This window comes from Hemicordylus capensis, chromosome 5, assembly GCF_027244095.1.
Source record: "Hemicordylus capensis ecotype Gifberg chromosome 5, rHemCap1.1.pri, whole genome shotgun sequence".
Classification (NCBI taxonomy): Eukaryota; Metazoa; Chordata; class Lepidosauria; order Squamata; family Cordylidae; genus Hemicordylus; species Hemicordylus capensis.
In genome coordinates, this window is record NC_069661.1 from 57,657,546 (window position 1) to 57,682,539 (window position 24,994).

The 24,994-nt window shown below is 43.7% G+C and overlaps 1 protein-coding gene and 1 long non-coding RNA gene across 2 annotated transcripts in view; one reads left to right on the forward strand and one right to left on the reverse strand.

Annotated features, from left to right (window-relative positions):
* Nucleotides 1-24,994, reverse strand: part of MAML3 (mastermind like transcriptional coactivator 3) — a 441,192-nt gene that overhangs the window by 322,454 nt on the left and 93,744 nt on the right. The window lies entirely within an intron of this gene.
* LOC128327541 (uncharacterized) lies at nt 1,006-24,629 on the forward strand. Its single transcript, XR_008308665.1, has 3 exons — nt 1,006-1,111; nt 3,021-3,135; nt 24,486-24,629. It is a non-coding gene; the product is annotated as an uncharacterized LOC128327541 (long non-coding RNA).

The window sequence follows — 24,994 nt, forward strand, 5'->3', positions numbered from 1 at the left end:
GATTCAGTCTTCCTCAACCTCTTCCCTAGTTCTGCAGGGAAAACTTGACTAAGTATAAAGGTGGTGCAAATATCTCAAACACCTAAGATTAACAGAGCATTTTCTTTGGGCTCCACCACAGTTGGGATGTCTTGGCATGGTGGGCAGGTTTGAAGTACTTTTTGCGGGAGGCACTGGTGAGCCACTGAATGCAAGTGTGACAGAGATATTATATATGTTGTTAAATTAGGCTCCACTGAATAGCACAATATTCCCAAATATGTCAAGGTTTCCCTAGCAGCTAGCTTGTCTCTGTTTTATAACAGTCTGTGACATTAAGAGGAAACACAGTGCTAATTTTGTGACTCATTAAGCACATTTGCTGCTGGTTACCAACAGAAAGATTGCCCACTTCAAAAGGCTACTGTGTCATGCCCCTTTTTAGTGACACGGTAGCAGCTGTGAAACACTGAGAAAAAATGACATGAAAGATTCACATGGTGCCCAAACTGCAAACAGAATCAGCTGAGGTCTAGGGAAACATTTATTAAGCGATAATGACCTTTGCTTAAATCTTCATGTCATGTTGACCAGCTGCTCAAGTCCACCTTTCCTTTCGTTTTTTTTTAAACACTAGAAAGTTGCCTAGGAGTCCCCCACCCCACCCCACCCCACTGTCACAAAAAATGAGCACAGTTGCAAGTGCAAGAGAGTAGGGAAATAATGGTTAGGGCTGTGCTCTCTTGGGCTGTTTTTCACTGCACCTAGTTTGCAGCTGGAAATGAAGAACAGCCAGAAAGAGAGAGAGAGAGGTATTACAAATCAGTGCATCCCCTGAGACTCTGTGTGAGAGAAGAATTAAATAAAAAAGGGAACGTCTTATGCCTTGGCAGTGCAAAAAGGAAAATATCTTTGTCTCCAGCCCAATGCACATGTAAGCTCTCTCTCTCTCCCTCATTCGCTTGCTCGCTCACTCTCTTACACACACACGCACACAACACTCTCTCTCCATGGTCAAAACATAGATTGATCTCTAGAGCATGTGTGTCTAGTAAAGAACAGAGCAGCCCTCCAAAAAAGGCTGTGTAATATATCATATTAGGCCAACTTCAGCTTGTGAAAGAAGATGCAGGTATATTGCAGACGCTGGGTCATTCTGAATAGAAATAGATCCAACAACAGTATCACTTTATGTATTTTCTAATATATTATGTATTTTCTAATATAGGACTCCTGTGCAGATAAAGTGTAGCTACAATTGAACAAGGTGGGACAAATGTTCCTGGGCTCCTGAGGAAGGGTGGTCTGTTGGCAGAGTGGCAGCTCACACACTTTGCTCTTCACAGTTGATATTGTTATATGAAGGGATTGTAGTAGGTATTTGTTTTTAAAATGTTTCTGAGCCAGAGGAATGCATGCATGCATGCAAGTGCATGTATGTGCAGAGGCTGTCTTCCCCCTGGACTTCCGGGCCAAAGTCCAGGGCCTCCACATCCCCTGGGGGCCCCCAAATCCTCTCTTGTCTGTGGTGTAGTCAGGTGGTTAGTCTGTGGTTAGCCCAGGAGCTGTGGTTGCTGTGAAGCGCTGCCGGCCTGTGCTGTGCCGGTCGGCGGAGCATGACTGTGACCTGTGCTGAGCGTGGCCTCTGCTTTAGAGACCAAGGGGGGAGTGGGGAAAGAAATATGTGGGATGGGAATATATTAAGTGTGTGTTGAAATGTTTCTGCTAATGCATATTTGCATAAATGTACCTGTTTTATATTCTTACATTCTTGTGAATTCAGCTGCTTTTATGTCCTCAAGAACCCACGTGTTAAAAATACTGTGTGTGTCATGACATGTGTCTGTGTGGGGGGATGATGTGGGGGGGGGGGATAGGGCTCCAAAGGCCTTTAGGTGCAGGCTCCAAGATTACCTAGGGGTGTGGGTGAGAGAGAAAGAGAGAAAATGTCTGCATGTGTGATATTACTTCCATAAGAGCAAGGGGAAAGGGCTCTTGTCTTAGGATCAGGACATCAGACTATCTATTTACTGATGAAAATTAGAGATACATGTATAATTTTAAGGACAAGCATATACCCTTTATAACGTAATGTGAAAAAACAAAACTTTGTCTAATTTTTAATCAAAACAATAAATGCCCTGCACGGGACTGAACCTGGGACCTTTGCATGAAAAGCACATGCTCTTCCACTGAGCTACAACCACTCCCCTGCAATGCAAAACCTGGATCAAATTTCAAAGTGTGCTTCCTCTCCAGTGCCTTTTTCTTTTAAAAGCCAAACAATTTTGCTTTTATTCTCTGTCCCACACTTTCTCCATGTCTTGGTCTCTGTCTTTGTCTCCCTCATAGCGCATGGAGAAACATAAAATCCCAATAGAAAAAGGATTTAATTTGCATTTAGCACTGAAGCTTTTGGGAAGGTTTATAAGGGGTAAAAATGCATTAAAAAACCATACTTCATCAGTTTCTTTGCTTGAGCCTCAGTGGGATGTTTGATTTAACATGATTCTTAACCATAGTTTTTGGCAACACTACAATATTTCAGAGCTTTCAGAGGTTTATATATTTTAAAAGACATATTTTCTGTGATGCTTATTGGTAGGGCTTTGAGTTTAGCTTTGGGGGGAGCATATGCAGGCAAATGCAGCCCTCCCCCACCCCCAAACCTCGCTGCTTCCTTAAAATCTGGGCTATAGACAATGGATTTCCCTGAGACAGCTAGAGCTATTCCTTTGAATGGGGCAAGGAATACCTGATTCTGGGTGAAACCTTTCACTTTATTTTCCTGTGGAGACTGTTGGGGGAAACGGACCATGACAAGCTACAAGCTACTGTATTTTGTAAGGTAAGTTTATTTCATGGAAAGGCTTAAATTTAAAGGCCTTTGTTGACTTATTTGAACTTCTACTTATTAATCTCCATGCAGTGTTACAGAACTTTTTGTGCAAGTCTTTGTAACCTAGGAGTTTTACACTCACATTTGCACTCACGGTGAAAACTGAAAATCCAAAAATCAAGAGTGCTCATTCTTTTCCTAGAATCCCACCAGTCCTGCTTTGTACTCTGTGGATGTTGTGACAGGTGGGAAGGAAGCTTGCAGTGAGTCCTGATAGCCTGCAAATGATGGAACACATCAAATGTTTATTCTGAGAAGTAAGTGAACTCACTTGATGATGATGATAAATAAATTACTACTACTACTAATAATAATAATAATAATGATAATGATAATAATAATAATAGTGTTAAGGGCTGAGTATTACACTGAGTAGAGCAAAGCAGTGATCTAGTTTTCTTAATCAGAACATGGAGTCTAGAATGCAAGAGGAAGAAGTAACACACTTCTCTTTCTTTCTGTATATGCAAAGAAGCAGTACATTCACCCCTCTTCACAGGGGCAAATGACATTCCTCGTCAAAGAATCAATGGCTATTAGGAGTTACCGCGTCCATTTTCTCTCATCTGCCTAGCCAACCTCCTTCAGAAAGGAGGGGGAAAATAGACAGCTCCTCTTTCTTCAGCTTTTAACAGCTTTGGAGGTCAGGATGCTGCTATTGGTTCAGCTTTGTGTGCGATATGGAGCTGTTCACTTAGCAACAGCAAGCAGAAGAAGCAGACAGCCACACCACCTGGTTCAGCGAGCATCTGAGTGGTTTAAGAGATTTACTCTTCTACCACACAGAAACAATTCTGTTCTGAGAAATGTTCAACATCTCCTTGGGCATTGGTGAACGATATGATGTCCAGCACCTTGAGTCATCATGCCTGGAGAAAGTAGCCTCAACCAGCACGATGCACTATTGATAGGAGGACTTAATCAGAGCTTAATGACAATTGAAAGTGACTTGGTAGAGCACATATTTAACATGAACTGTAAACCATGATAACTCAGCCTGAGAAAAAGGAAAGGAGAAGGAATGGATGTCATATAGAAATTTGTAAAAAAACAGATGCAACTCTAGCAAAGTGATATATAAAAATTACCCACTAGTAACTTATTAGTTCCTTTTACATGTTTCTTTTCCAAAGCACCTTTTCTTTGGGCAGCAATATAGAAATCCAACAAAATTAAAATTAATAGTCTCAATAATTTCACCGCAATCTACAGTTTCCATTATTGCACATATATTTTAAACCTTCTGAAGTGTTTTGTGCATCAGAGAAAGATGAACTCTAGGAACACAGGAAGTTGCCTTATACTGAGTCAGACCATTGGTCCATCTAGCTCAGTATTGCCTACACAGACTGGCAGTGGCTTCTCTAAAACTGCAGGCACAAATCTCCCTCAGCCCTATCTTGGAGGTGCCAGAGGGGGAACTTGGAACCTTCTGCATGCAAGCATGCAGGTGCTCTTCTCAGAGGAGCCCCATCCCTAAGGGAAATATCTTACAGTGCTCACACATGTAATCTCCCATTCAAATGCAAACCAGGGTGGACCCTGCTTAGCAAAGGAGACAATTCATGCTTGCTACCACAAGACCAGCTCTCCTTCCTCTGAAATTTATTTCTTTTATTTTATTTATTGTTAAATTTATATACCGCCTTTCATTAAAACAACCCCAAGGCGGTTAATAGGATAGGAAGTAACAGCCCCATCGCTAACTGATTCCCTGGCCTAAATCTCAATTTCAAAATGGCACCACCACCATTAATATCCACTCTTATCATTGGGCTGTCTCTTCACCTGATTGAATGCTTGTATGAGCCTTCATAACAGCTTGTTCAGAAAACTCTTCTTTGACCCTCACCATTCAGTTCATGTAGCTGGTTCGGATATGTTTGCACCAGCTGTTTTTCCACATAGTGTGTTCCTCAACGTGCTGCAAGAAACCCACACTTCATCTGTTCGGCACTAGTTTAACATTCCAGGACTGGCTTTCCTTCAGTTAGAGTTAGTACCCCATTAAAGAGGTACTAGCTTTCCCACAGTGGCCTCTTGAGAAGTCTGTTGTCTGTGCAGAAATGGTAGGATATATCACATCTTTGAAGGCCTGTCTTCAATAAATTTATTTGACAGGAGGCACAGCAGGAGAACAAAACATATATGGGCTGGAAATGCACACAGAAAATCAGGGAGATTACCACAACAAAATAAATGGGAAGTGCAACAGAGTCACACTGATACAGACATACCCAGAGCCTGATTTGCACTGGCCACTGTCAGTTAACCGGCACAGACCAGTTTCTACTGAGCATTGTGTTTGACAAGCCCTCCCTATCCATTGCTGGTATGTCCTAAAGGAATTTTCTTCAGGAATGTTTCACACACACACACACACACACACCTACCTGTATGTTGCCTATTTCAAGCAGTTGCCATATTTTGAGGAACAAAAATGAAAGAAAATGAAAGTCAGTGGGCAGGCAGAATCCAAACCAAGTGAGTCATGACTATGTCCCATTGGATTTTAATTGGATTTTCAATTAAATTTTGCTCTTTAATTTATTTAAATGTGTTTTGTTTTATTTTAAGCAATTAAAGTTTAACTAATACTAAGTATTGTTTGAAAAAATAAGTGAAATTTGAATTTAATCCAAACAAGTTAAATTCTATGCAATTTTTGGATAAAGCCATTTTTGGAAGGGCGGTATAGAAATCAAATAAATAAATAAATAAAAGCTCTCTAAACTCATGATTGTTCATCGATCACACTGAATTACTGCCTGCTCTTAAAAGAGAAAGAAAGGGAACATGTTTTGCTTCTTAGGTTAAGTATTATAAATATGACAAATAGGAAATTTATTCTATTTATTATTATAGAAAATTATGAAACTGTTTGACTGTCAACCAAGTAGTGTGAACATTTACTTTCTGTCCCATAGGGAAACACTGATTTTATCCAGAAAGTATGCCTTGTTTTGAAAAATTCAGGACCCAGCAGCCCTCATTCTGTACTGGATTGTAGCCTTTTCCTTAAGTGATCTTGTATATATACAGAGAATAAAAATCTATTAGCTTCACAATTCACATTCTCCTTCACTATACAAGCAGATATATCGACATAGTGCAAAAGAAAATATTGGTGGTATACTGAAGGCTCAATAGTCACAGGTTTTGGATTATGCTCCTGGATATTCCAAAGGCTTTCTACAGTTACAAACAAATCTCTCTCTCTCTCTCTCTCTCTCTCTCTAATTCTCTAAGATGTACCCATGGCTAATTCCATGTGTGGCAGTTCTCGCAAGAGTTGAGAAGCGAGGGGAGAGGAAAGTGACGGTGGTGGGGAAAATAAGGCCAATGGACAGGCCAGCGAACGAGCGGGTGGAGAAAGCAGCAGCAGCAGGGGGTGGGGAGAGAAAGTAGAGGTGGCCGGGTGGGAGAAAGTGGTGGCTGGCTGGGAAAAATGGCTGGCCAGGTGGACGGCCAGAGAGAAAAAACATTGGAGGGAGGAAGAGGGAAGAGGAGGGAGGAGAATGAGGGGCTGAGAATGACGGAGATGGGCCAAGAATGAGGGAGAACTAGAGGCACAGATATGCTCTGTGCCCGGGCCAGCTAGTATATTTACATTATTACAGTAACCAACTAGTATGCACTCTTGTTCAGGAAATGCTTCATTATAAGATGGGAAACTTTAAGGCTGCTCACACAGCAGCTCCACCTGGGCTTGTGTAGCCCTTCCAGGGTAGGGCTGCTTGTGTGAAGCACTGGGATTGGGGCCAATCCCTGCACTGCCGACAGGTAAAGGTAAAGTTGTGCCATCGAGTCGGTGTCAACTCCTGGTGACCACAGAGCCATGTGGTTTTCTTGGGTAGCCCAGGCTCCCTCCCCCCGCCCCGGCCCAGTCTTTTAGCCAGGTAGAAGGACACAAGTGCCCTCTTCTCCCTGGGTTCCTGGTTGGCTGAGGGGAAATTCCTCAATGCACTATGTTCCTGGTACGGTGCATTTGAGGGATGCCAGAAGACTTCCTTATCTGCTTCCCAGGTCTGCCACTCAGCGTGACACAGCATATGTGCCATGTGAGCAGCAGAGCTGTTGGCTGGAGTCTGATCCTGTGCAGGGAGGCAGGGAGGAGTCTGCCTCCCCGCCAGCCCTTCCTTCCCACCCCCTGACATTTTCGGTCATGAGAACAACCTTATTCTTTAAAGCAGATCTGGCCAACTTCAGCCCTCCTGCAGATGTTGGCCTACACATAATCCCTGGCTATTAGCCACTGTGGCTGGGGATTATGGGAGTTGTAGTCCAAAAACAGCTGCGGGGCCTAGGTTGAGCAGGCCTGGTTTAAAGCAATGGTTGAAATAAGATTTCTTTCTTTGATATTTAAACCATTATTTAAATCATTTTGTTTTAAATCAATCTGTCCTGATAAAAATGGCCATGTACCAGTCTTACATTTGTTTGCTAAGGAAAAGAGTATGTGTAGGTCAGAGGTATGTGGGGCCTAGAGTGTGAGTTCCATTTATTCTTTTTAAAAAATAAATAAAGTTAGATGTTGTTTTTTCTATTAAATATATACAAAGCAGCTTACAATAAGTCACCCAGTGAAACAATAAAAATACACAAGACAGACTGACAAAGCAGCAGCTGCCAGAGTCAGCAGAGCAGTTTTAAAAAACCAGTAAAAACCAATTAGATAAAAGCAGTGGAACCACAGGTCACCCATTAGGTCTTGGATTTTATTTATTTTTTAAAAGAAGGCTTATCCTGCCTTCTAAAATCGAACAATGTTGTTGCCTCATGGATCTGTCTGTGGAAATATTTTACAGATAAGGCAATACCACGTAAATCCCCTCTCCCAGTCATATAGGAACATATGACTGGGAAAGGAGTTTTCAGTGGTACTGCCCTGTCTCTGCAATATCAGTCAATCAATCAATCAATCAATCAATCAGTCTGTGGAATACCTTCCCAGACAGATCCATGAGGCAGAAACACTGCTTTATATTGAGTCAGACCATTGGTCCAGACAGTTCCGTACTGTCTATTCTGACTGGCAGCAGCTCCTCAGGATTTCAGACAGGGTTCATTCCTAGCCCTGTCTGGAGGTGCCAGGGATTGAAACTGGACCTGCTACATGGGAAAGCAGGTACTCTGCAACTGAGATGCAACCCCCTCCTCGGCTGCACCTACCTAACTGGTAGGTGAATGCAGAGGAGGGCCTCTGAAGCAGGACTTAAAAATGGCAGGAAGGTCCACATGGGAGAAGGCAGTATTTCAAGAACACTGGCCCACATGTTGTGCAGCATAACGCACAAGGAGTGCCAATTCACCCACACTGCTGTGGCCTCCTAGTTGAGGGCCGCAATGTCACTCTTTTGCACAAGAGCACAAACGCTTCAAGTAGAGCATCTGTGCTCTGGAAGTGTCCGTTAGATCGGAAACAGTCGTGCAATGTTCTAACTAGCGCTTGGAGTAGGTGTGTTGTGCAAAAGTGCTTCGCTAGGGGCCTGCAGCCACACGGGCAGACTGCCACCCCCTGCATTACACAACATGTGGGCCACTGGCCCCAAGTCATTTAGGGCTTCAACAGTCAGATAGAGTGTTAATATAGGACTGCTATGTCCTTTACTATATAAACATTTGTTCATGTAAGCAGTGAAACTCTTTTAGTAATTCCCACTTAACCATTATTGGTTATATTGATGATGTCACACTATGTAGGTTTCCTCTGTTTTCAACAAGTCTGCTTAGCTGAGAAAGAGAAAAGAAACCACTTGGCTGTTCACAACCTAGAAATCCTTCCCCCAAGTAAAAACCCACCAACAGCATGTTATTTTATCCTTTTAACCCTCTTTGTCAATGTATTTTGCTAGATTTTCCTCACACTCAAAAATACAATAGACATACTATGAAGGAGAGGAAGCAGCACTTCCTCAGATAAATCATATACAATTATATATTCAGTAGCAAAAGTAAACCCTATAATTTTCTAAAGACAGAGATGCAATGGTGGATGAAGGTCTTTTCTTCTGGCTCAGCAATGACTTCTACAATAGAGACTGTGTTTGAATTATATGATAGCTGTGCAAACTTTCTTCATGTGTTAACCCTGTAAGAGGCAACAACAGTGTGGATCCAAAAACACTTGGTAGCTTATTCTACGGTACCCCAAGAGGAAAACATGGAAACACAGGAAGCTGCATTGTAAAATGTCAGACCATTGGTCCATCTAACTCAGTATGCTGACTGACAGCAGCTCTCCAAGGTTTCAGGCAGGAGTCTTTCCCAGCCCTTTCTGGAGATGTCAGGGGTTGAACCTGGGACCTTTTGCAATGCAAAGCAGATGCTCTAATCCTGAGCTTTGGTCCTATCCGCCCCACCAGGAAAAGCCCTCATGTCATTTGTGGTTAAGCAGCACAAGGAACTGAGGAACAGAAAACCAGAGGTCCTGCTCTGCATCCACCCACCATCAGAGGTTATTCATAACTGTCTAATTAATTTATGAATCCCCTGCTAACTAAGCAAAGAGGCACCTTTTAAAAGTGGCAATTCTCTTTATTTAGCAGGGGGAGAACAACCGGCCCTATCCATCCCCAGCACACCTAGGTCCAAAATCAACCTGGACCTGAAGGGCTTCAGAGCCCGCCCACCCCCTGCCACGAGCCCCCCCCAATTATTTTTAAATACCTGCCGCCACCCCACCACAGTTCTTGTCAGGGGGAGGGCATCCAAATGTTCTGGGGAGCCTCCTCTGAGCCCCACCTCTGCCCCATGACAGCATTGGTTGCACTGCTGCTGCTCCCTTGCACCAAAACTCTTCACCAAGAGGGCCCACTAGAACTTCTTTTCCACTGGTATGGAGTTTTTAGGCAGGGAAGTCTTCAAGAGTATTGTGCCCTTGGCCCCCACCACCATGCGGCCCCTCTTCTTCGCAGCTCAGCATTCAAGCAGCTCCTTTCTCCTTCCTTCCCCATGCACGCAGCCCCCTCCCCTGCCCCCCATCTGTAAGGAGCTGTACTCTGCACTGCTGGCGATGGGTGGTGGTTGTGAGCCATCTCCAAAGGCAGCAGCAGGCATGTAGTGGGGGGCGGGGCGCAGGGACCAAGGAGTGCCAGCACTTCTCAGCTTCTCTGGCTGTTGGGGTGGGAATAGGGCTGCTGCAATGGGGCTGCGGCAGATAAGAGGGGGGCTCAATCGCAGCAGCTTCCTGACTAGGAGATCAGAGGGGACTGATAGAAGATGCTGAGTCCTCCAGCTGCTCCTCCTACGAGGAAGGAGGGGCCCAGGAGCATCCAGGCTGTGGGAGAGACTGCTGCCCAGCCAGGAAGAGGCTATCCCACCCAGAGGATGCTTCAAGGAGCAGAGCCTTGGCCTTGTTTAGGTGGAGCTCAAGTTGGGCGCTTCTCTTCCTCCAGCTCCTCCACGTGAAACACCAAGACAGAGCAGAGACCGCCACCAGGGCACCTCCAGCAGCACCAGAATGAGGACAGGAGGGAGGCCAACGAGTGGAAGGGCGCAGAAGTCATTCATGGCTGGACTCAAAAAGCCATGGGGGAGTAGAGACAAATCAAAAGGCAGGCACTGCTTCTCTCCAGCAAGTGGCCCACCCAAAAAAGGGAGGATGCAGAAGAACCTTGGCTTTGTTCAGGTGGAGCTTTTGGGCCCTCCTGCCACTTTTCCAGCTCACTCTGCACCCTCAGCAGTGGCCACTCGCCCACCAGCCACTGCATCTGCCACTGCCACGGGGAGGCCTGCTCAGCTCACCCCCATGGGTGTGCAAATGGCGGTGGAAATTGCAAATATTGGTGTGGTGGGGCAGCGGTGGGTAGGGCACGGGGCAGTGATAGGGCTCTGAGGAGGCCCCCCAGAACATTTGGAGGGCCCCCCCACTGGAGACAGGAGGCCATGGACCTGATCCCCAAGGTCCATGGCTAAGAGCGCTTCTGCCACCACCAGCCTTCAAGACCTTTACACACATGTTTTTATGGAGGTGGGTAAAGTTTTCATGTGATAAAATGTGGGATAAAATTGCATGTGATAAAATGTTTTCATGTGGGAGAGTGAATGCCTAAAATAGCCCCCACAGTAAAATCTCCAAAGTTACCACTGGGGGAAACATCCCTTCAAATGCAGCATTTGAAGAGTGGAAACAGCCACTGTACCCAGTGTACAAATTTTTCCTATGCAGCTAACATGCATATACACAGCCTGAGTCACTATATTTATTTGATTTTAAAAAAACAAAACACCCCAGAGAGCTGATCTTGGGGAGGAGAGCTGGTCTTGTGGTAGCAAGCCTGAATTGTCTCCTTTGCTAAGCAGGGTCCACCCTGGTTTGCATTGGAATGAGAGACATGTGTGAGCACTATAAGATATTCCCCTCAGGGGAGGATCTCAGATGCTTCTTCGGGGGAAGAGCATCTACATACTTGCATGCAGGTTACAAGTTTTTTCTCTGGCATCTCCAACATAGGCCTGAGAGAGACTCCTGCCTGCAACCTCGGAGAAGCCGCTGCCAGTCTACATAGACGATACTGAGCTAGATAGACCAATGGTCTGACTCAGTATAAGGCACCTTCCTATCCTAACTCTATTTTTAAAAAAATGATAAAATCACTAGATCAAAAAAATATAAAAATAAAAATCCAGGAAATCATCTTCCTATAGTAAGAATTCCGGATAAAGTTCTCAGCTCTTGTATTTATGTTTTCTAACCAGTTTATCCAGCCTGATTTCCTGTTTTTCCTATTTAGTCTTTCATGCATAATACTCTAGTCGTTTTGTTTTGAACTCTGGTTAGGTTTTGTTTTAAAAAAGCATTTTAAAAATTGTTATTGTACATAGTGACTGGGCAATGTGTACAGAAAATGCTTCACTTATATTTTCTGTTACTGCCAAGCCCAGTCTCACAAAATCCACCTCTATCTCACTGTTTCTTAGTATTGCATAATTACCAACCTGTCTCTAATCTTCTGCTTTGGGGCACAGTGACAACCCAGTTCCAGGTATTCCTGAATGAAACTGATGATCTCTAGACCCATGTAAATCTAGTTTCCTTTCTGGTTTGGGAACTGAAGTAGCCTTGATCACTCTGGCTGATTATCTATGATAGGAATTGGACAGGAAGAATGTGCTTCTGACTTTTGATAGCATCACCCATGTTATCCTTCGGGGCTTTGTGACTGGGATGGGGACTGGAGTGGAAGTACCATTTTGTCGATGGTTCAGATCTTCCTCAAGGGAAAGTTCCATAAGGAAGCATCCAGAAGCATAAGGTGCTGTGAGTCACCTGTTCGGCACCATACAGGCAAAGTTGGAGCGGAGCAGATAAATATGAGGGGGGGGGAGCAAAAAACAAGCTGTTGCCTAGCCAGAGGGAGGAGGGCCCCTCCCTCCCTCAAGGGCCCAGGGACATTTCATCTATGGAATTCTCTGCCACAGGATAGCATTCATCACCATTGCCCATAGCTTGGATGGCTTTAAAAGTGGCTTGGACAAATTCATGGACAAATAGCTACTAGTTTGGTGGTAACAGGCTGCCTCCACTACTAGTATGGTGGTAATAGGCTGCCTCCAGCCTCAGAGGCAAATTGCCTGTATGGTGCCGAACAGGTGACTCATAGCACCTTATGCTTCTGGATGCTTCCTTATGGAACTTTCCCTTGAGAAATATCTGAATTGCCTCTGAATACCAATTGCAGGGAGCAACAGCAAGGAGAAGGCATGCCTGTGGGCAAGAGCCTGTGGGCTTCTCAGAGGCACCTGGCAGGGCCACTGTGGGAGATAAGCCTTGGGCCTGATCCAACAGGGTTGTTCTTATATGAGCCCCACACCCACCGCTGTTCAATTGTAGCTGTGTTGGCTGTGTTCCTGGCACCATGGTCTTCAACAGATGGTATCCCACCATGACATTGGATCTTATCCGCTGTACTATGTAACCTCTACCTGAAACTGCTGGGTGAGATTGTTCAGAGATTTGGAGTTAGTTATAAGCAACATACTGATGGCATGCAAGCCTGTTTCCCTGCTCCATCTCAAACAAGGGAGATGTGTGGGTCCTGAAATCAGTGAAGGCTAGATGTAGACAAACAAGTGGAAACTTAATCCAGACAAAACAGAAGTGCTCCTGGTCAGAACAGCAGGTCCATCAGCCATTCTAGAAAGTGTTGCACTGCACTGAAACATTTGAGGTCAGGCCTGCAGTGTCACGTTTTCTCACACTATTTCTTCTGGATGCTCTGTCCAGGAGTGCTTTTGCTCAGCTTAAGCTGGTGCATCAGCTGAGCCTATTCCAGGAGAAAACAAACTTGGCATCACACATGCCTTCATTCCACCCTGTCTAGACCAGGGTTTCTTAACCTTGGGCCCCCAGATGTTGCTGGACTACAATTCCCAGAATCCCTAGATATGGCCTTTGTGGCTGGGGATTCTGGGAGTTGTAGTCCAACATCTGGGGGCCCAAGGTTAAGAAACCCTGGTCTGGACTACTGCAATGTGCACTGTGTGATACTGCATTTGAAGAGTATTAGAACTCCAATAGGTGCAAGACACTGCTGCTTAAGTTGTGATTAGTTTTGGGGAGCTTATTGCTCATGGTTGTATGGACTACACTGGCTCCCAGTCTGTTTCTGAGCCAATACAAAGTGCTGATTATACCCTTTAAAGGCCTGAATAGCTTATGACGAGGATACTTAAAAGGACTGCCCGCCACTATCCGCTTCAGCCCAACATGCTAAGATCAATAGGGAAAGGCAATTTTGAGTGTCACCTTCAGAGGTACCATCAGTGGGACTCAGAATGTCTCCCCTGCCCCACAGATCTAACTAGCCTCCAGTTTGCCTGCTTTTCATTATCTTTTGAAAACCTGCCTGTTTCAGCAGGCCATCAGTTAATTGCTACTCAGATTTTGTTTGGAATCTCTTTTCAATTATGTCATCTTAAACATTTTTGTTTTATAGATTGGTTTTTAATTGTTAACTTTTTATGTAAGCTGCTTTAAGCATTCTTCCTCTCATTGCAAGGCAGGATAAAAATGTCCTGATAAGTCTCAGTTATTTGGCTTATGTGACATGTGAAGAGACTAAAACAGCATTTTTTTTTTAAAAAAAGGAAAGTACAGAATACTTAACAGTTAACTTGAATTGCTGAATTATGATTTGCTCCATTAACATGAAACCTATAATCTCCTTCAGGTTATTCCAACAAGATAAATCCATAGTTTACAGGTTTTTAAAATCAAGACATTATGAAGTTGACATGTTGAGTGAGAAACTGTGTTGGGGACATTACATTCACTGAAACACTATGCATTCCCTTACAGACAACAATGTAACTTTGGTGGGGGTAGGGATAGCACCGTTATACAGGTACAGACAAACCACTCCCAAAATAGCTGTTTCCCAATTAAGATGAGATTGTACTAGGCCAGCATGAAGGAAATCCAAAGTGTAATGCTGCCGAGAGAGTGGTTGGGGCGGGGGGGGGGGGCATATATAATATCTTGGTTGTCTCCCATCCCTCAAGCAATGTATCTTTAGTTCTCACTTGAACAACAACTGGGCAACATGTCTAGCAACAGGATGCTGTATTCAAAACAAGACTCCCCTTTTTTCTTTTCTTTTTTTGGTAAGGTTCTTTACAAATGACAACTCAGTACATGCCCCTGCAATGTTCGTAATATGACACTCCCATCTGTCTGTGCTCAGCAAGCAAGCCTGCCCCAGGCTACATCTTTTTCTGCAGCACACAATTTCACACCCCTTCTTAGAAGCTCAAAAAATAAAATAAAATAGGGGTAGTTAAGTAGATCCTCCCAGCATTCCGAGCAACTGTAACTGCATCTAAGCCTACAGCTCATTTTCATTTCTGCTGTTTTCTGCAGAGAAAGCAGCCGTGTGTTTTACCTGTCCTTAACAAAGAATTATTTTTGGTTCAGATCCACAAAATGCTAGAAAGTAATATCCTGCTATCAGGCACATATTTGTAAGCAAAGCACCATAATGTTAGGATTTTTTGAAAATAAATAGCTTGCTGAAGACATTTTTGAAAAAGCAACAGCTGCAGAAACTTAAGAAGAGCTGTTACGTTATTATTTTCCCAGGCAAAAAAAACTATGGTAGGATTGCAATACTTAATTGATTGGTTAGATTAATACCCACCCACCCCCGCCCAAGATATTTACTATAAACTTAAGGGGATTGAGTAGGCCAGTTCTGTCACTCTTGCCCCTATGTTTTCCTCTCTGACACCCCCATTCTGTGGTTCAACTACTCTCAACATTATGTAGGTCTTGAAAACTCACAGCTTCTTGCTGGGCTGTAGTGTGCACTTCTACATTTTTTTAATTCACAAACTTATATACTTCTAGACACATTCCCCATCTGTGTAGAAACTTTGACCGGGACAGGGAGGGTAGCCCCATTTCACTTCCAAATTGATAGGCACTTGACCATCTAAGTTCATTTTTAGAAGGAAAAAGTGGGACCTGCAACAAAACATTGCATCCGCTGATGCTAATGGCACCCATATCCAGGATAAGGGTTCAAGAACACCTATCCTTCCCCCGACTCCACCAACTCCCATTGTCCATTTGTTGTTGGTTTTCCTCCCAAAGGATACCTCTAACATTCATGCTTCTTGAAAGACATTGGCCATTCTCAGTGCTCATTAAGCAAGTTTTTTCAGTTGGGGGGGTCTGTATTTTTTCCTCTTACTTTACAAATTTATATACATTTCTGATCTAGAAACTTCCACAATTATGTAGAAATCATTACCTTGTTTTCTGGTGGCTTGTTTTGCTTCCAAACCGATAAGCACTCCACCATGCAAGTGTGCTAGAGGGAACAATTATGCTTTTTCACTATATGCATGCAACATCCAGTGGTGGCCCATCTGGGTGGGGTGGGGGCGGTGGAAAATGAGCCACAGGTTCAGCGCGTTTCCACTCTTGCCCCACCCCTGCTGTCTCAGTCTCCCTCACCCCACCCCATTGCCACATTAACCCCAGGTGCATGGGCTGGTCATTCGCCCAGTTCCTCAACCCAACAAATGACCAGTCCATGTGCCTGGGGTTAATGTGGCAGTGAGGTAAAGTGCAGGAGAGTATGGTAGCCAGTGTGGGATGAAAAGAGTGAACACAAGGCACACCCATAGCTCTTTCCTCCCCCACCCAGACATCAGCGGCCTTAGATTATGTTTTGCTAATACAATCATTGTGAAGTTGTAATTTTGCATGTGGAATTCTGATGATTTTATGTTCTCTTATTATTTCTTACATTTCTACCCCACTCCCTGACCAGAAAAGACTCCTTACAATAAACTGGATAAAATACATCAAAATAACAGGATTTTAAAAACCAAGATAAAATAAGTCAAAACAATAGGATAAAGCATAAAAGCAATCAGCTCCAATAAGCCATCAGGTTATAAAAATTTCCCTAGAAAGGAAGGCTCTGAACTGTCTCCTGGACACAAAGGGAGAGATAGCCAGCTGAGCTTCTGTCAGCAAGAGGTTCCCTTGAAGGGGCTCTACAAAGGAGATCACCCTCTGACTGGTGTTACCTGTGACACCTCAGAACCCATTACAGGTGTTCTCTTGTACATGAGGGAGTATACAGGAGCTTTCCCAGACAGCAGGCTTTACCGTGGGTTTACTGCAAGTTTGTATTTGCCCAAAAAACAATGCAAAAAGTGGATTTTTTCATCCCAGACATAAATTGGGCTAGGCTATAATGCACAATCGTCAGAATCGTTCAGGCAATGGTTTTCCCTGTAACGCTATACAGATGTGAAAGCTGGACTTTGAAGAAGCAAGATAGAAAAAGCATTGACGCTTTTGAACTTTGGTGCTGGAGAAGACTTTTGAGGATACCATGGACAGCCAGGAAAACAAACAAATGGATCATAGAACAAATGAATCCAGAATTTTCACTTGAGGCACAAATGACCAGGCTCAAACTATCATACTTTGGACACATTATGCAAAGACCCAGCTCCCTTGAGAAGTCTATAATGCTTGGGAAAGTTGGAGGAAAGAGAAGAAGAGGATGACCAGCAGCAAGGTGGATGGACTCAGTTACGACAGCAATGAATGCACCACTGAGAGACTTTAAAGGCCAAGTTGAAGACAGATCATCCTGGAGAGAATCTATCTATGTGGTCGCTAAGAGTCGACACTGACTTGACATCATTTAATCAATCAATCAATCAATCAATCAATAATGCACAATTTTTAAAAAACTGACTCTTGTGTAAAGTGCTTCCCAATATCTCACATGGGCTTCGGCGTGAATCCAGATGATGTACAAATGCACACCCTCCATTCTGTTGGAGAAGCGAGCTAAAAGCCCCATCTGGGAATGCTCCAGGTGAAGCTGCTCCTGCAAATATCTGTGACCAAGTATCAAGAAGTCACTAGGAAGTCTAAGAACACCAATGGGGACATACTCCTTCACCATCAATTTCCCATCAAAGCTCATTCACCAGTGTAACCAAAGCAATTTCTGTCTCAAACCTTGTACAAGCCAGTTTGAAATGGGTCCAGAAAAATCACCTTTCTCCAGACAAATCTAAGTTGATCTGCACACAACTTGTATTTCTTTGTCCACAAAGAAATTTGAGGTTGAATCTTTCTGGGTTCAATTCATCTGATTAGGGCTCTAAAAAAAAGGCGTGTGTCACAATTCAAGGCTACCAACACTGTACCATACTCAGATATACCATCACCTTCAAAGGTTTACTCAACCTCTCCTGCCAATAGAATATGTGACTAACAAAAGCTAGAAGATCAGTCAGGACAGCACAGATTTCTGCCAGAACTCTGTCAATATCCTCAAGCAGCACCAATTTAATCTTTTATAGATTACTGTATTTATTTATTATTTTATTTATGAAAAAAATATTTGGAAAAATATTAGAGATTCATAGAGAATATATCTAACAAAGGCTATATTTATTCTATTATTTGATACTATCAACAGACATGGACTCCAGATCTATCAATATGAGGGCAATATCATCTGCCTATATACCTCTGGCTTTATCTTGTAAACTACTCTGAGAACCATTATGGTTGAAAAGCAGTACATAAATATCATATATTTAAAAAAAAAATGAAATGGTGTTCAAAAGCAGTACACTGCTGGATGTTAGGGAGAAATAAGGAGGACTCCACAATGAGAAACCAAAAATGTCATCATCCTACTTGTAAGGTTCCAGAGGTGTTCCAGATGGCTGCTGATGGAAATAGACTATTGGACTAGATGGACATGTTTTTGCTAAAGCTAATGCTTCTGTTATGGGGGAATCACATTTTTCCAGTGCATAAACTGTAATCTTTTGACACTAGTAAAATACAATCCATCACCAAAAAGAGCCAAAATTACAACTTTGAGTGCAATGTAGAATATGATTTGCATCTGCTCATGTTAGCCCTTTAAAAGCGAAATAAGAAGCCAACGCCAGCAAGGCTAGCACCTCCTTTCTTCCTGAGGCCTGAAGTGATGTCCCACAATTTCCATTATTATTACATTCTTTGCAGGCTGCATTCTTCCAGTTTCCAGTGGAAAAATCTATATCCCCTCCTGCAGCAAAGTTGTCACTTCTCCAACAGTGCTTTTGCCCATTCTGTGTGGACTGGATATGCCGATGACACTGGACTGTAGAGTGCATGTATATCATTAAGTATAATGTGCAAAGGGTTTCTGAACATCTGGAAAGGTCCTAAGAATCACTACACTAATCTATTAAAAGCAGTTAGGAAGCATTTGGTGTAATAGCTGTTTCATGTCACACCAGTGGTAACAGAATGGAAGCTGAGAAAGCGTGACTGCTTGTGTCAAGCAGAGAAAAACACAGAACCCAAATGCTTTCACTTCTTTTAAAAATCTTCAATAGCATGATCATGCTTATCACCTTGACAATAGATTCCACAAGGCAGATGAAGAATGGCTAATGCTCCCAAACTAGCAGAATGAAATCCAGTCCTGCAGGCAGTCCATTAGGAACTACCAGTTGGAGGTTATCAAATCAGATCTGTGCAATTGTGGAAGACCATGCAAAGTTTTATAAATCAGCATGAAGAGTTTACAGCGAATATGCCACTAAATAAAGAAGAATGAGACTTCTTCTGGCTGTAGCTTAAATTAATCCTTTTGAATTTGCTTGTATTGAGCTGGAGCACTAAAAGCAAAGGAAATAAATAAAATGAAAATCCAGCCTCCTACCCAAGAACTATGAATTAAATATTTTTGTGTGCTGCTTTAAGAAACCATTTAATTATAATGGACCAGTCTGAATGAGACACCAGCTGTACCATGTGATCAGGATGGGGTCATGCTGAGAGTGTGCCTGCCCTGACATCACTGGAGGACATCCCAACATGCTGTTAAGGTGCCCCTTTATGAATAACCCCTCACATGATTAAGGAACACCCTCCAGTGATGTCAGGGTGGGCACACTCACAGAGCAACCCCACCTTGATCACTATGACTCCAGCATCTCATCTGAACCAGCTATTACTGGTGGTCAATAAAACAGTTCCCTCTTATGTCCAGGTTTTTGCTTTGGCAATGTGATATGAGATGCATTTCCTTGACTCTGAATTGGCTTTGTTTGCCCCCAGTGACACTGTCAACAATGCCAAGTATACTTGGCAATTTTATGTTGTAACATCATCACATTCACAATGTGATCTTATTGATATGGTGATTTTAATTGTAAACTGTCCAGAGACACAGGTTTGGGGCGGTATAGATATAAGTTAAACTAGCTGGGCCAGCCACAGAGCATCTGTGCCTCCAGCCGGCCCAACCACAACTGCTGTTCTCCCCGCCCCCCCGCCACGCTGGCATGCTTGGCTTTCTGGCTGACAGGCCACTCCCCCCCCCCACACACACACACCCGCCGTGCTCTCGCTTCCTCTTCCCTCCACCCCACCCTTTCTGGTTTGGGGGCCAGCTGGAAAGCCAGTCTGCCACCTCCTCCCCCACAATCCCAGTAGCGGCAGTCACCACCTCCTCCCTGCAGCCGGGCCACACCAGCCCGGCCCATAGCCACCTCCTTTTCCCAGCGGCTGGGCCAGGCCTGCCCGCCACCACTTCCTTCTCCCAGCGCCTGGGCCAGGCTGGCCCATCACCACCTCCTCTTTCTCCCAGCAGCCGAGCCGGGGAGACCCGTCACCACCTCCTCCTGTTCCTGCCGGGTGGGCTAGGCTGGCCTGCCGCCACCTTCTCCTCCCAGCAGCCGGGCCAACCCACGGCCACCTCCTGCATCCCGTGGCCGGGCCAGGCCAGTCCGCCACGGCCTTTTCCTTCTCCCGGCAGCCGAGCCAGGCTGGCCTGCTGCCACATCCTCTTCCTGGTAGCCGGGCCAGCCCGCCGCCACGTCCTATTCCCACTGGCCGGCCGGCCCTGCTACTGCCTTCTCTGGCCGACTGGCTGCCACCACCATTGTTTCCCCATTCCTGTTGCTATCCCCCAGGCAGCTGTTCTTGTGAGAGCTGCCACACCTAGGATCAGTGACGGGTACGTTTAGGAGAATTTAGATAGATAGATAGATAGCAAAGGAAAGTGAACAATCCAACAAGTGCTAAAATATATGTGATTTTAGGAGACTTTTAAGGAACATTTCAGGGACCCAGGATCACCTTTACATACCAAAAATGTTTGTCCAAGTAAATTCAATAGAATCCTAAATTAATACTTTCACTAAAAAAAATTATTGATTTTGAGAAACAAGACAGTAGCATACATATCAGTCTTCAGCTTCTCTTTTTAATCTTACCTTCACCCTCTTTCTTGAGTTTTTAAAAATGTAGTTTTTACCATACTGTGTCTTAAACATTGTAGTTAGCTGCTCTGATTTTACCTGATAAGCAGAAAAGAGTTTCTTAACATAAATAAATAAATACTCTGTTAAATGGTTCACTGGCCAGAGATGTTATAGGAAAACTACTGTTCAGGTCCTTCATATGCATCTTGAGGAAGCAAGTTATTCTGCTGAAATCAGCAGGGCTTGGTTCCATATAATTGTCTGGTCCTGTATCTTTAATTAAATTAGATTTGTGTTGTTAGCCCCCACCCCCACCCCACTCCACCCCCCCACAGCCTGGTAAATACTCTGTATATGGGCTAGGCTGCATGTGTGAAGCACCGGCATCAAGCCCTAGTTTTAACCCAGTGTTTAACCCAGGTAAAGCGAACCTAGGGTTTGCTTCACCTTGGCTGGCAATCATCCTGGATGACCGCTGCTGGGTTAAATGGCTTCCCCGGCCCACCACCATTTCCGGCAGCGAGCTGGGGATAAGGCGTGGCCATGCTCATGCCCCAGGTTATGGAGTTGAGACAGCCCTGGTCAGCCTGTTGGATGATCTCCAGTTGGAATCAACAGGGGGAGTGTGACTCTGTTGATACTTTTGGATCTCTCAGGAGCTTTTGATACCATCAAGCATGGTATCCTTCTGGGTCACCTGAAGGGTTTGGGAACAGAAAGCACGGCTTTGCAGTGGTTCCGCTCCTACCTCTTGGGTATGTTCCAGATGGTGTCACTTGGAGACTGTTGTTCTTCAAAACAAGAGTCCCACAATGTTCCATACTGTCTCCAATGCTTTTTAACATCTACATGAAACCGCTGGGAGAGATCATCAGGGGATCTGGTGGAGGGTGATATCAGACCAACATCTATTTCTCCATGACAACCCCATCAGGAAATGGCCTAACTTCTCTAAATGCCTGCCTGGAGGCAGTAATGGGCTGGATGAGAAGAACAAACTGAGGCTGAATCCAAGCAAGACAGAGGTACTCATTGTGGGCGGTCAGGACTTAGGAAGTCATTTAGATCTGCCTGTTCTGGACTGGGTTGCACTCCCCCAGAAAGATTAGGTACATCGTCTGGGAGTACTTCTGGACTCAAACCTCTCCCGGATTTCTCAGGTTGAGGCAGTGGCCAGGAATGCTTTCTATCAGCTTCAGTTACCTATTAAGATTATCTGGGGAGGTCTGGTTGCAGTTGCCACTGGCTCAATTGATGGCAACTCAAAACCAGGCCTTTTCTAGAGTTGCCCCGGGACTCTGCAATGTGCTTCCTAATGAAATTAGAGTTTCCCCTTCTTTGAATGTTTTTAAGAAGGACCTGAAAACATAACTGTTTAGGCAGGCTTTCAGTTTATAGTTTTAAAACTTCAGTTGTTAGAGGTTTTTATTGTATTTTTAAATTGTTTTAATTGTCTTAATGTTTTAATGGTTTCTAGGTTGTGAACCGCCCAGAGGCATTTTTGTATAGGGCGATATACAAATGAACTAACTAACTAAATAAATGAGTCCTTCCACTTCTCCACCGCACTGCCACTCATGTGGGTGTGCGGTGAGGTGGAGGGGAGAACAGTGCCCGCTTGTCTGTCCGGGAAGGCAGGCAAGCTCCTGCTGTCCGCCCACCCTCCGCAGCAAGGTCATGTGTATGACCTCTGTGTCTTTGACATTTGAAGGACAGGCAAAGGTTAAACAAGTGCAGCTTTCCAAGCATGAAGGTGCCATTCTTGGCACAGGCTTCACCTACTGAATTTTTATCTGCCATGTATGTATCTTTTAAAAGCACAATGCCTCCATCAGGTGGCAACCCTAATTCTAGTGCACATACAGAGGCTACACAGCTCAAAACACAGCTTTGCGTTAGTAGGGATTACTCCATTCCCTTCAGTGTTGGGGAATACTTGGTGCTTGCAGTGAGAATATGCACCTGTGGCATTCCTCACCAAATATACTGGAATCCCCTGAGGTTCCAGAGCATGAGCAGAGGCCAATGTGTTTCAAATTAGGCTGACTAACTACTTCAAATGGCCAAGAACCAGAATGCTAAGCGACTAGATGCAACATGCAGCTTTAAAAGATCCTGACCTCAAATAGGGCTAACCCATGTCACTATTTCGGGTAAGATCAGCCATTTAATAGTCTCCAGCCTCAGGAAGATTCAAATTATATTCCCTTAGCCATTGCTGGCAGTCTATTTTTGCCTCATTCCATTTATCTAATAATAAAGTGTGGAAAAGCAATTTTTATGTTAATACATGATTCAGGAAGTCTGAATTCTCCCAACAAGATATGTAGCAACCAAACCAGACATATGTCTTTGCCTGGTCCTTTACACTTCGCCTGAAATCAGGATAAGGCAAGATGAAGAAAAAATAAGCTTACAGTGTGATTGCTGCATGGAAGTACCCAGAAGCCTTGTAGTTTGACATTATTTATCTAACCTGACTAGCTATGAAAACACAGCTGAATCAGGCAGTTGACATAAAGGACACAACTCTTTATAATAACCTGTGTTGAGGAAGTCAGTAAGAAAAGAATGCAAAACTTAAAGAGAAAAAATAAGCTCCTGTGACCTAAAGCAAGGTCTGTGAATGATCAAACTTAAGGGTAATGTATATGAAACTTGCCCCATGTAACAGATCCCTTGGACAGCATGTAAGTGAATCATTAGAGATACCCATCTGAATGCACTAAACACTAAAGGTCAAGAAACAAGGCAGCTCAACCACAAATCTGCAATGATGGGGCGGGGGGAGAGAAAGTCAGGAAGAAAATTTGAACCAAGAGCAAGAGGGCAATAAATGACCAAAATTAAAAGAAGATTGATGGTGTCACAAGAAACCATAATGTGTTCTAGAGAATTATGGTGAACTGTGTGCCAAATGGAACAATTTAAGGAACAGAGAGACATAACGGAGTGTTACCATTGTACCTAGAAAGTCAAAATTTATGGGCAGTCCAGACATCAGGGAAGCATGCTCTGGTTATTATAAATCACTGCCTCTTGGCCAGCAAAGAATTGTGGATTTCACAGTGAACTGAAACACACTTAGAGTTACATCTGGAGTTACAGCAGGCCACAGAAGAAGCTTTGCTGACCTAAGGCTGCTTCCTTCATGCTATATCTTTATACTTAAGGTTTGATATTCATGCACAAAATACGCCTGGAATCATTTGTGAAAGATGCGTGAATCTCTAATCTCAGGAAAAGTAGGAAGCACTCCCCAAAGTGCTTAATTTTTATGCATTAAAATGGATTAAATTAGAATCCAAATTAGTAAATGAAACTTACTAAAATAGGACTTGGTATAATCTAAAAAGCAAAATGGCCCACTGACCCTCTTATACACATAATGTTGACGCATCTTTATGGCACTATAGCAGAATGCTATAATCCAGGCACAAGCAGGTATTAATTATGCAATGTTTTATTAGCAATTTAATCAATTTTTAAAAATCACAACTAATAGGGTTCCCCGCCCCAGAAGTAAACCACTGCTGCAAACACAGCAGTATCACAATGTAGAAGGGACAACGGGCTTTGCTTTCAAATACAGCAAAATTCTGCACACACTCCATATAGATCTTTCTCTCTGCATGGAGAAGGGCTGCAGCTCACAGGTAGAGCACATACCTGCATGCAGAAGGTCTCAAGTGCAATTCCAGGTAGGGCTGGGAAAGAACCCTGTCGGAAACCCTACAGAACTGCTGCCAAGTCAATGTTGTAGACAATACTAAGCTATGTGTATTTGGTATAAGACAGTTTCTTATGTTCCAGACTAGAATATTAGTTCTAACACTAGATTCTTATTTCCATCTAGCTGTTTGATCCAGTTTCGGGGTTGGTTGAAGAGCTGATAAAATCCTTGTTGGGCCTTCTTAACAGGTCATCACTCAACCTGATCATGTGACCATCTTATTTAGAAAATCTAATGCTTCCTGTTCCAGAAAGCTTAGCCCTTGAGGTTTGAGGACTATTTCACACATTATGCAGATGCAAACTCAGGTTAGCCACTGAGCATATGCACAAGAAGAAGCTGAAACCAAACATACCTCCGACAAGGTATCTGTATGATATGCTTGCTTTGCAAAAACATGTTTGTTGCACTTTAATTTTCAGGCACACACTAAAACATCTGAAGTGAACACCTAAAAAATTAATGTGTGAAGTTGCCCTGAATGTCCTCATAAGGTCAGAAAGACTATCATCTCTAAGGCTCTACTTGAAACCTGTCTGGCTGTCACGTCAATGTTGGCTCAGTATTATATTTACCTTTTGAATTATGTAAGCATTAATTTTGTATTGTGCTTGCTGCTGGGCTATAATATC